An 11122-nucleotide genomic window follows, 5' to 3' on the forward strand; every position below is an offset into this window, starting at 1 on the left:
GCCTCTACCTCTTGTTTTCCCTCTAAAGAATACTCTACCCCAATATAATCAAACCCATAAAACTTTCACTCACAAGGAGATAAATGAAAAAAGGGCAGTGACCTATGGTAATGAGCTCAAAAGTGAGTAGGTGTATAAGATTTTCAAGTGGAAGATGAAAAGCCTTGAGTATGTTACTGATATGTTGTTGATAGCCTTGGACGGTTGTGACATGGTGTTGAGAGTGCATTGACTATCCACATTGGAGGATATCCTTCAGAACTTCAAGGAGCTACAAATGAAGTTTAATGTAAAGGGAAGATAAGGTGTGCATAAGGGTAATGACTCTGAAGAATATAAGTCCATTGGTGACGAACAAATGGATAAACTACTACACAAGAGGGACCGACTAGCTAAGGTTCAACTCTATAGCTTGCAGATTCCTAGTTCAAAAGAAGTATGATATGTGAACAAAACAACATTCAGGGCTCACGAATGGCACTATGAGTATTTGGTGATGTCCGTTGAGTTGACTAAGGCACTCTTTACTTTTCAAAGATTGATGAATGAGCACTACCTGAACCATATATGGGATGTATTCCTCACCCTTAGGAAGCACTCCTCATTTGCTACAAAGTCTAAATATAGTTTCAGGGGTCAGAAGGTGGAGTACCTGGGACACTTCACATTAGCAGTAAGAGTCTCTGCTTACGTAAAGAAGCTGAAGATTGTGCAAGAATGGCCAATTCCTCAAACAATGAAGCAGCTGAGAGGATTTCTAGGTTTCACTGCATATTATAAGAGGAAGGACAAGGAAAACATCACTCGAGTGATTAAACACCGGTTTCAGAGAGCTCAAACACGCATGAAGGTCCAAGCACACAAGAGAAGGTTTGAAAGGGAGTTTGCAATGGGTGGCATGGTCTACTTTGAGTTGCAGCCATATAGACAGGGTTTAGTTTCTGCTGGAATCTCTGAGAAGCCCACAGGAACAGCAAGCCTCCCCATTGAATTGCCCCTTCCTATCGACAACACTGCAGAAAGATCACTACAGCCATTGGCTATACCAAAAAGGATGGGGGTGGATAATAGGGATTCTTCGGAGCTCGGGATTACTCCAAAGCAAGCAGTGAAGCTTTGCGATCGTAACTTTGGGATAGGTGCTGATGGAGTCATATTCGCCATGCCTGGAACCAATGGCACTGATTACACCAAGCGGATTTTCAATTCTGACGGTAGCGAGCCTGAGATGTGTGGCAACGGAGTTCAATGCTTTGCAAGATTTATTGCTGAGCTTGAAAATCTACAGGGCAGACAACGCTTTACAGTTCACACCGGTGCTGGTTTAATTGTCCCAGATATTCAAGATGATGGGAAGGTTACAGTTGATATTGGCGAGCCTATACTTGAGGCATCTGACGTGCCTACAAGACTATTGCCAAACAAGGGCCAGTCAATTGTGAAATCAGGATTGGTAGTGGATGAGGTAACCTAGGATGTGACATGTGTTAGCATGGGGAGTCCTCATTGTGTCACTTTTGGTAACAAAGAAAACCAGAGTTTGTAGGTTGATGAGTTGAACTTGGCTGAAATTGGTCCCAAGTTTGAGCATCACGAGATGCTTCCTGCAAGAACTAACACAGAGTTTGTGCAAGTTTTCTCCAGTTCGCCCCTGAAAATGCGTGTTTGGGAACGTGGGGCAGGAGCAACGCTCGCCTGTGGCACCGGTGCATGTGCAGTGGTGAAGAAAGGCAACAATGCTGCAACTCAGTTACTTATTCCCTGGTCTAATATATTGCCAACAGAAGCTACTTGGGAGTTGTAGACGACCTCCCTACGTATTTCTCTCAATTCAACCTTGAGGGCAAGGTTGTTTTTAAGGGGAAGGGAATGTCATGGGTTAAACTAAAGAGGGGTTATTTTGTAATAAATAGGGAGTATTGGGAAAGTAATGGGAAGTTAGTATTTTAAGGGTGAACTTTTAATTTCTCTTAATTAGTTATGGTGGTCAGATCCAATATAAAAGGGATCACCGATGTGAGATTGAGGTTATGCGTAAGAATATACAGAACTTGCTTCTCTGAGCTCTCTTCCTCCTCTTCTTCTCCTCTCTACTGTCTTCTTCTTCTCATCTTCTCTCTTTCTGGTGCTTCTTCCTCCCTTCTACTCCTTCTTTCAGTTCAGTCTATAACACAAAAGGTCATTCATCCTAGTTGGCCAACTTCTTGGGCTGCACTAATTCGAATAAAATCGGATACCCACAAATCAACCTATATTTAAGATGGCCCCAAAGAAATAGTTGCGGCTGACATTTGCAAGCCTCATAGCGGTCATCTGGAAAATTCAATTGCAAACATTGAATCAAGTTCATCCTAGCTAACTTCTTGGGCTGCACTAATTCGAATAAAATTGGATACCCACAAATCAACCTATACTTAAGATGGCCCCAAAGAAATAGTTGCGGCCGACATTTGCAAGCCTCATAGCGGTCATCTGGAAAATTCAATTGCAAACATTGAATCAAGTTCATCCTAGCATGGGGCGAAGGGAGCCCCCAGCGGGAATTCATGGAGAGGCCTTAGCATCATATTGCGGTCACCGTCGCGGCAGTATATCCTCCATCAGAAGTAGAGGCAATTGAAGAACCAGATCGCTGGAATGTTGAGGGGCGACTTCATGTCGCAGTAACCACCACGTCTGGCATTCATGAGGCCGGTCTGTCATTCACGGAGGATTGCATTCTCTGCATCCTAACCAACCCGTCTAGACCATCTCATTCCCATCAGTTCCTGGTCACATTGCCCACCAATGCAATGATGATCTCCCTAGCACGAAATCAATGTGTTGGATCAAAACCGACATCGTCGCTTTGGGTGATTGCCCTCTTAAGCATGACAATAGGCACCTTAGAAAGCATGCAATGCATGGCCTCAGACAATGAAAAATGAAATTATTAAATCAGGCTCTTTTAAGACCAAATTAACCGCCAAATTAATACAACCACAACTCCTATGCTTATCAATCACCCTCGAAAAGAGTTCTCCTTGGGAATCCTCATTTTTACACCAATACAATAACTGCAGTTTAACCACGCATTTAGAATTAATAAATTTTGTAAAGTAAGAACTATCAACTTGCGCAATTATTCTGTTTCACGCCACAAATAACCAATTGAAGGGAGAAGAGTAAAACTCATGGAAAACCATCGTGCATTATAAGATTGATTAAAGTTGGTGACCTATTTCTACTTGAGACCCCAGATTAAGAGGGATTTTGCACATTGGACCTAACGCATTTTAAGAATGACAAATGACAGAGATGAGAAATCTTCCCCATAAATCATTAAGGATGTCTGGACTATCTTGGATGCCGTTGAGAGCCTGAGATATCAACCGTCTTTGATTGCGATCGGCAGATTGGTGATCATGCTTTGGGGTGAAGAATCATCGCTTAAAACCCGTAAATCCAAAGATGAAGGAGATTAGAGGCAAAAAATTGCTTCATCGCTGAAGCCGCAGCGAGTAGCAACTTCCGGCGGTGCTGATTTGCGTAGCTCTTTAAATGTGAAGATCCACAAAAAGCCTTCGCTGATTATTGAACTCCATTTATCCGTCGCTCAATGTGTGACCCTAAACAGAGGGCGTTGATAGATTGTATTCCCCTATTTCTCGATCCCAGAGCCTTGCCTTGGATCTGGCGCACAGATAGAAATTCGACAAAAAAAATTGAAGATCTTTCCAAAGCATGTGTGGTGATTGCTTTGATTTGGTTATCGCTGAGAAGACGGTCATGCATTCAAGGAGATGATGCCCTGTCAGCACCCCATTTCGGTCCACCGGCTTCAAAGCGACAAAATCGTCACTTTGTAATCCTGTATGAGAGAAGTATTTCTAGCAAATTGCTCGAGCATTTATGGCCTTTGAAAAAGTGACATTTTTTCTAATTTAACATCAATTTTATAAAAATATTTTACGGGGTGTCTTTGAATTTTACGTGTGTCAACGTCAATTTTTAAAATTCGGGAAGAAAATTCGATGTCGAAAAATATTTTATTGCATAACACTAATGCATAAATTTTTTCTGAACACAATGCCGGTCCCGGATCATTTTTTGGACATCTAATTGCAAAGACGAGAATTTTAATTTCGACGCGCATTAAATTTAAAATTTAAAAAAAAAGGAAGGAAGAAGTCAAGTCGATCAGAACCGGTCTGACCGACATGACGGATGGGTCAGGTCGGAAAGACCTGTCTGACCGACTGCTGACCAAAAAAAAAAAATTCAGAGGCAGTCAACTCCTCCTTCTCCCCCAATTTTTTTGTTGTTTTCTGCCTTCTTGTCCTTCCTTCCTTTTTCTTATTTCCTTCCTTCTTTCTTCTTCTTCTTCCTGAGCCAAAAAAAAACTGAGAAGGAAATAAAATTTCGGATTCGATCTTTCCTCTTCTTAGCTGATTCTCCGCGATTTCCAGCTGGCCCCTCCCTCACATTCGAAAACCCTAGCCGTGCTCCTCTTCATCCTTCCGTTATTTTTCGTTTTCGGTTAAAAAGGATATGAAAGGAAAAAATGGAAGGAGAGAACAGAAAAGGAAAAAATCCGAACGGCATGGGGACTATATTGGGATTCTCGGATCGGACACACGAAAAAAAAAACCCTAGCCGCAAGGAGACTTAAAAAGAAAAAATCCGGATTTTTGAACGCCACGCCCACAGCTCCTCTCGAATCCAAAAAAAATCCCCCACGGCTCGACCTCCGAAGGCCCACAACTTGGAGATTCCCTTGACTCTCCCTCAGCTCGCACGTGAGGAAAACCGACGGCTCGATTGTCTCCCTCGGCTCGTCTCTATCCCCTAGCTCGGAAACCCGCGTCCCTCGGTTCGAGCCCCTCACGACCACGGTTCCTCCGGAACTCCCTCGGCACGGACGCCGAAATCCCTTGCCTCCTCCGGCGGACCGACGTGCCCTTCCCCATCTCCCTCTTTGTTTCGTTTTCCGGCTAACCGGATCGGTTCCCATTTTTTTCGAATCAGCATAGGTGGCGGATCGGTCCAGTCGGTGTGCGGCGGCCCAGCCTGGTCTTCCAGCAGCCCAGCCCGGCCAGTCCGGATCCAGCCCAATTCGGCCCAATCCGTCCCCATCAACCCAGTCCAATAGAGGTCCAATCCGGCCCAATTCGGCCCAATCCGCCCTCCATCGGCCCAGTCCAGCTCACCGGCCCAGTTCGGCCCACTTCCCAGCAGCCCAAGTTGTCTGGCGAAATTTTTCTTTATTTACAGATATGCCCCTATTCTTCTCAAACAAGGTAAATTCCCGACTTAGTGGCATGTTTAGGGCTCCATTTTTGAATATTAATGTTTGCTTGGATGAATTTGACGTGAAATGAGTGCTCTTGGGTCGCGTGGGTGATCGGATTTGTCCCGAACTCGATTTTATGAACTTTTCATTTTGTCACATTTCTGTCCAGAGGACGCATTTTATTTTTTTTAGATCTGCCCCGAACTCTAAAAATTATTTTCAATCAACTCCCGGTCATTTTACTATTTTCCAATCAGTCCTTGGATTTTTCATAATTTTTCAAGCATCCCAAATAACTTTCCAAGTTGTTTCAGTTTAGTCCCGGGGCCTTTTTTCACCTTTTTCATATCTGCCCCGAGTTTTAAAATTTCTTTTCAATCAAGTCCCAGTCATTTTACTATTTTTCAATCAGTCCTGGAATTTTCAGAATTTTTCAAGCATCCCAAGGAACTTTCCAAGTTGTTTCAGTTTAGTCCAGGGGCCATTTTTTCGTTTCCAGATCAGTCCAGATTTTCAAATTCGTTTCAAACAAGTCCTGGGATATTTTCAGTAATTTTTTTACATAGTCCCAATTTTTTTAGAATTTTCAAATCAGTCCCCAATTTCTTCAGAATTTTCAAATCAGTCCCCAATTTTTTTTCAGAATTTTCAAATCAGTCCCTGCTATTTTAAAATCGCTCAATTCAATCCCCTGGACATTTTCTAAAAATATCCGACCCTTTTCCTACTTGGATCACCCACTGACAATGTATGTGCCCCATTTAAATATTTTATTTTTGTAATTATATGTATACAATGTGACCATGTCGGAAATTAAAGTTTATCGGGCGGTCAATTAATGGTTATCTCGATGGCTCGAAATCCGTAGACTAAAGCATTCGGCAAATTTTTAATTAACCTAAAATTCTACATACGGGATAATCGGGACATTAAATTTGGCTAAATTAAATCACTTGACTCTTTTAAATGAATTGCACGAACCGATTAATAATCTGTAATCGCATCGACAGTTCAAGAACTGTTAGTCATGCCCTTTTCAAAATTCACAATTTCAAAAGCACCGAGATACGTACAACGTAATCTTGATTTTCATGCACACACATATTTACCGATTCAAGGGCATGATTACCGGTTCTTGTCCTGTCGTCACTCTAGTGTAGGTTTGTGTTTAGAACGGATTAAAACATGGAAAAACGGATTAATTTCAAACTCGGCTTAAATCAAATATGGGTAATAGTCAAATAAAGGGTTAGGTTTTGGGTTTTAGGTGAAAATACTCTTAATCTGTAAAAGCCATATTGTTACGATACAAAATAATCTAAAAATAACCCACTCATTCGAGACTTGACTATGGACATCATGTCTGTCGAGTCCGTTAAATGATGTCGAATGCTACATACCCTATCCATCATCCTTTTGTCTGCTTAAGGTAGGATTTGTATGCCAATATACCCCGGTTAATAATCAGTTAATTCACGTATATTTGGCGATAATAGAATCCCGTTGTTTGTTTATTTGTACTTGCTTGTTACATTTTTACAATTATTTGTTATGCGGATCGAGCCTGATCCTTTAGGACACGATTCACACGGGGTCCAATGCCCCCATACACCGAGTGCGCATTTAATTTAATTTTCGGTTAATTTTCCAAAACTATACGGTGAGCATGAGTGTAATCATGGTCGAATGTGAACCGACTGGGATCTAGTTATTGTAGCTTGTCTTTTATTTTATTTGAGAGAACAATGTAAGGTTTTTATATTATACATATATTCATGTAAAATCCCGGTCGGAGAGTGGACGGTCAGAGTGTTTCTTCGAATTTACGGTGTCAAAACGCGTAAGATGAGCGGAACTTAATTAAGTGGTAATTAAATAAAAAATGGCAAGCCTAGACAAGCTAGAGTACCAATAGGGCATGCGAGATATAAGCTCGCATGTAACAGAACCCCCGAATTCGGAACCTCGGGTTTTGCAGATCATATGCCTTAGCAATTAGGTGTACCCCGTACCCCTAGACCCGGGCAACTCACCGGCCCTCGACCTTCGGGTCGTACACAGGTAGTGGCGACTCCTTCTCATGTGCGTCCGTCGCGCGTCCCCGGGAAGGTGGACACTCCCAAGCCGCGTTGCATTTAGGCGCGCGCATGCGTGCCCCAACTAGACGAAATTCGGGTGCGCACATGCCCCCAATCATTCCGCAAGCTTCTCAACGCAAATACTTTCAAACCCCAGGGACAAAGAGAACCGGGTTGTGTCAATGATGGCCCAGATGGAATTATTGCCTTTTGTCACGTTCCCCAGGGACAACGCCAATGATGTGCGTAGGAGAATGGGGGTGACGGATATTATCGGGAAGGACTCCATGCTCTGACAACATGCAAGAAAGGAAATATCGAGAGGGAATCTCGATTTCTCTTTCCGATACTTAAAGGAGTAATCGGAGGTAGAATGAAATGAATGAACTGCCCTTTGAAAGTTACATATCTGTAGAATATTTATAAACGTTCTCTAACCATTGGCAATTATCTGGAAAGAAGTTTAAAATTGAATTCGGATAACTATTCCCACCAAATTCGTGGCTATTTTTTTATTAGGGTTTGTGGGCTAGCTTTTGGACCGTGCCTTTAGGGACATTTAGTTCATGAATGCTTAAATGAGTAATCGGAGCTAGAATGAGTTGTCCCTTGAAAGTTACGTACCCCTAAAATATTTATATGCGTTCTCTAACCATTGACAGTTGCCTCGAAAGACGTTCAAAATTGAATTCGGGTAACTGTTCCCGCCAAATTCAGGGCAATGCCTTTCAGTAGGATTTGTGGGCTCGCTTTTGGACTGGGCCTTTAGGGGACATTAGTTCACGGGCCTTTAGTATGTTTTTTTGTTGAAACATGTTTTTATCTTTCATAAAGTTTGTGTAGTAATGTGCAGCAGTATTTGCTCTAGATTATTTCTTGAAATGAACTCTAAAGGGATTTTCATCTAGGAGCACCAAATGAGTTGTTTGAGCTCCATAAGTGTGGTAGGACTAGTCTTAATTTATTTTTATTTTTTTCCAATTTTGCTAATATAATGGCATTTATTTTAACTTTCTGCTCAAGAATTTGATTCTCTTGAGTTTTATTAAACTTTCCTACAAGAGAAAGAGAGAAAAAAGAAACCATTTTAGAAACATTCATTCATTCATTTTTTACGAGTTACTAGGGGATGGTAAGCATGAAGGAGGTACTACAGGCTTACCTGGTACCTTGTAGCGGAACATTAATCCTTCTTCCTCAATAGCTCGAACAATGTTGTCCTGATCTGTAGAAGGACAGACCGCTACGGAACCGCGGTACTCTTCGTGCCTCAGAAAATTTAGATGCCTAACTGTCTTGATAAAGAGTTGTCTCAATTGAGGAATTCTTTTGACTCTGTTCCTAACTTCCTTCTTATCACTTCTTCTTTGAGCTTGGATCTTCTCATCTTCTATTGAACTTATTAGGGATCGATTCTTTTGCACCTCAATTTTTACAAAGAATTTGTTGATCATCTCATATGATCCAGTGTCATATCCCAGTGTTTCTGGTTTTACTTCCATGTCTCCCTGGGTCACGAGGTTGTGTCAAAGATGGCCTAGCCGAAATTATTGCCTTTTGTCACATTTTCCACAGACGGCGCAAATGATGTAGGTAGGAGAATGGGGGTGTTGAATATTGTCGGGAAGAACTCCATGCTCCGATAACCTGCAAGGAAGGGAATACCAAGAGGGAATCCTGAGTTCTGTCACCGATGCTTAAGTGAGTATTTGGATGTAGAATGAAATTAATGCACTGTCCTTCGAAAGTTACATATCTATAGAATATTTATAAGCGTTCTCTAACGATTGAAAGTTACCTGGAAAGATGTTTAAAATTGAATTCGGATAACTATTCTCACCAAATTCATGGCTATACCTCTTAATGGGGTTTGTGGGCTCGCTTTCGGACCAAACCTTTAGTTCATGAATGCTTAAATGAGTCCTCAGAGATAGAATGAAATGAATGAAATATCTTTTGAAAGTTACATACCTGTAAAATATTTATAAACGTTCTCTAACCATTGGCAGTTACCTCAAAAGAGGTTTAAAATTAAAATCATATAATGGTTCCCACCAAATTCATGGCTATGACTTTTTGTATGGTTTGGGGCCGCTCTCGAACCGGGCATTTAGGGGCCTTTAGTTCACGGACTCATCAGTATGTTTTCAGTTGAAATGATTCTTTATTTTTCCTAAAGCATGTGTTGTAATGTGTAGCAATATTTGCTCTGGATTATTTCTTGAAATGAACTCTAAGAGGATTTTCATCTAGGGGCACTAAATGAAAGTTTTTTATTTGTGATTTATTTATGTTCCGTTTATATTATGTGTTAAAAAATAATAAGAATGCCTGTAAGAACCTGGATGGGCTGAGTAACAGGTGTCTTTATTGTCCATGTCGGTATTCGCGTCAAACGGTTCCACTTTAGGCAATCATGGGGTAGTTAAAAAAAAAACTCTTGCTTCCAATCGAGCCGAGGACGAGTCTCGATGAACTATATCCGTTTCTTATCCATGTATTTAATTTGATAATGGGTTTGTCGTACTTTGCATCTCAATTCAGGCTCGAAACTAGGAGTTACTTGCTCAGTTTGGAATTTAGTTTATTGAAGAATTTCAGGCTATTGCAATGCCGTGCCCAGGAGAGCCAAACACTTACGAAGATCGGTTATGGAGGAAGAAAATTCTACCATTTTTCCAGTGCGATCCCTGACTTATTGTACTGCTTATCAATAAAATTCAGAGCTTTCGTGCTTTGTCCAATCTCGGATCGATTCGAGTTTGATGCCTATTTCCTGGTATTTGTAGAATCAACAGGTATAGAAGGTCGTAGTTCCGGTATTCGTGCGCGAATCAACGGGTCTGTGACGGTTCCTCGCGTTATACGCTGCGTCACTACCGAATTCATGGTTATGCCTTTTAATAGGGTTTCTCAGCTCGCTTATAGACCGGGCCTTTAGGGGCCTTTACTTCACGAATACTTAAAAAAAGAGATATTGGAGGCAGAATGAAATGAATGAATTGTCCTTTGAAAGTTACATACCTATAGAATATTTATAAACGTTCTCTAACCATTGGCAGTGACTTCAAAAGATGTTCAAAATTAAATTAGGATAATTGTTCCTGCCAAATTCTTGGCAATGCTTTTCAGTAGGGTTTGTCGGCTTGCTTTCGGACCGGGCCATTGAGGGCCTTTAGTTCACAGGCCATCAGTATGTTCTGGTTGAAACAAGTCTTTATTTTTCGTAAAGCATGTGTAGTAATGTGTAGCAGTATTAGCTTTGGATTCTTTATTGAAATGAACTCTAGGAGATTTTCATCTAGGGGCACCAAATGAGCTGTTTGAACTCCATAAGTGTGGCCGGACTACCCTTAGTCTTTTTCCAGTTTTGCCAATTTAATGGCATTTGCTTTAACTTCCTGCTCAAGGATCTTCTTCTCTTGATTTTTCTTAAACTTTCCTGCAAGAGAAAGAGACAAAAAATCATTTTAGAATTATTCATTCATTCATTTTTACTGGCTATTAAGGGAAGATAAACATGATGGAGGTACTACAGGCTTACCTTGTACTTGTAGAGGAACATTAATCCTTCTTCTTCAATAGCTCAGACAAGGTTCTCCCAAAAGGTAGAAGGTAAACCGCTATGGAACCGAGGTACTCTTTGTGCCTCAGAAGATTTAGATGCCTAACTGTCTTGATAAAGAAGAGTCTCAGTTGAGGAATCCATTTGACTCCGTTCTCAACTTCCTTCTTATCACTTCTTCTTTGAGCTTGGACCTTTTTATCTTCT

At 41.2% G+C, this 11122-nt stretch overlaps 1 pseudogene; it reads left to right on the top strand.

Moving 5' to 3' along the window:
- The first annotated feature begins 541 nt into the window (after positions 1–541).
- LOC116193829 lies at positions 542–1804 on the top strand (annotated as a pseudogene).
- The last annotated feature ends 9318 nt before the right edge of the window (positions 1805–11122 follow it).

Source organism: Punica granatum, chromosome 2 (assembly GCF_007655135.1).
Source record: "Punica granatum isolate Tunisia-2019 chromosome 2, ASM765513v2, whole genome shotgun sequence".
NCBI lineage: Eukaryota > Viridiplantae > Streptophyta > Magnoliopsida > Myrtales > Lythraceae > Punica > Punica granatum.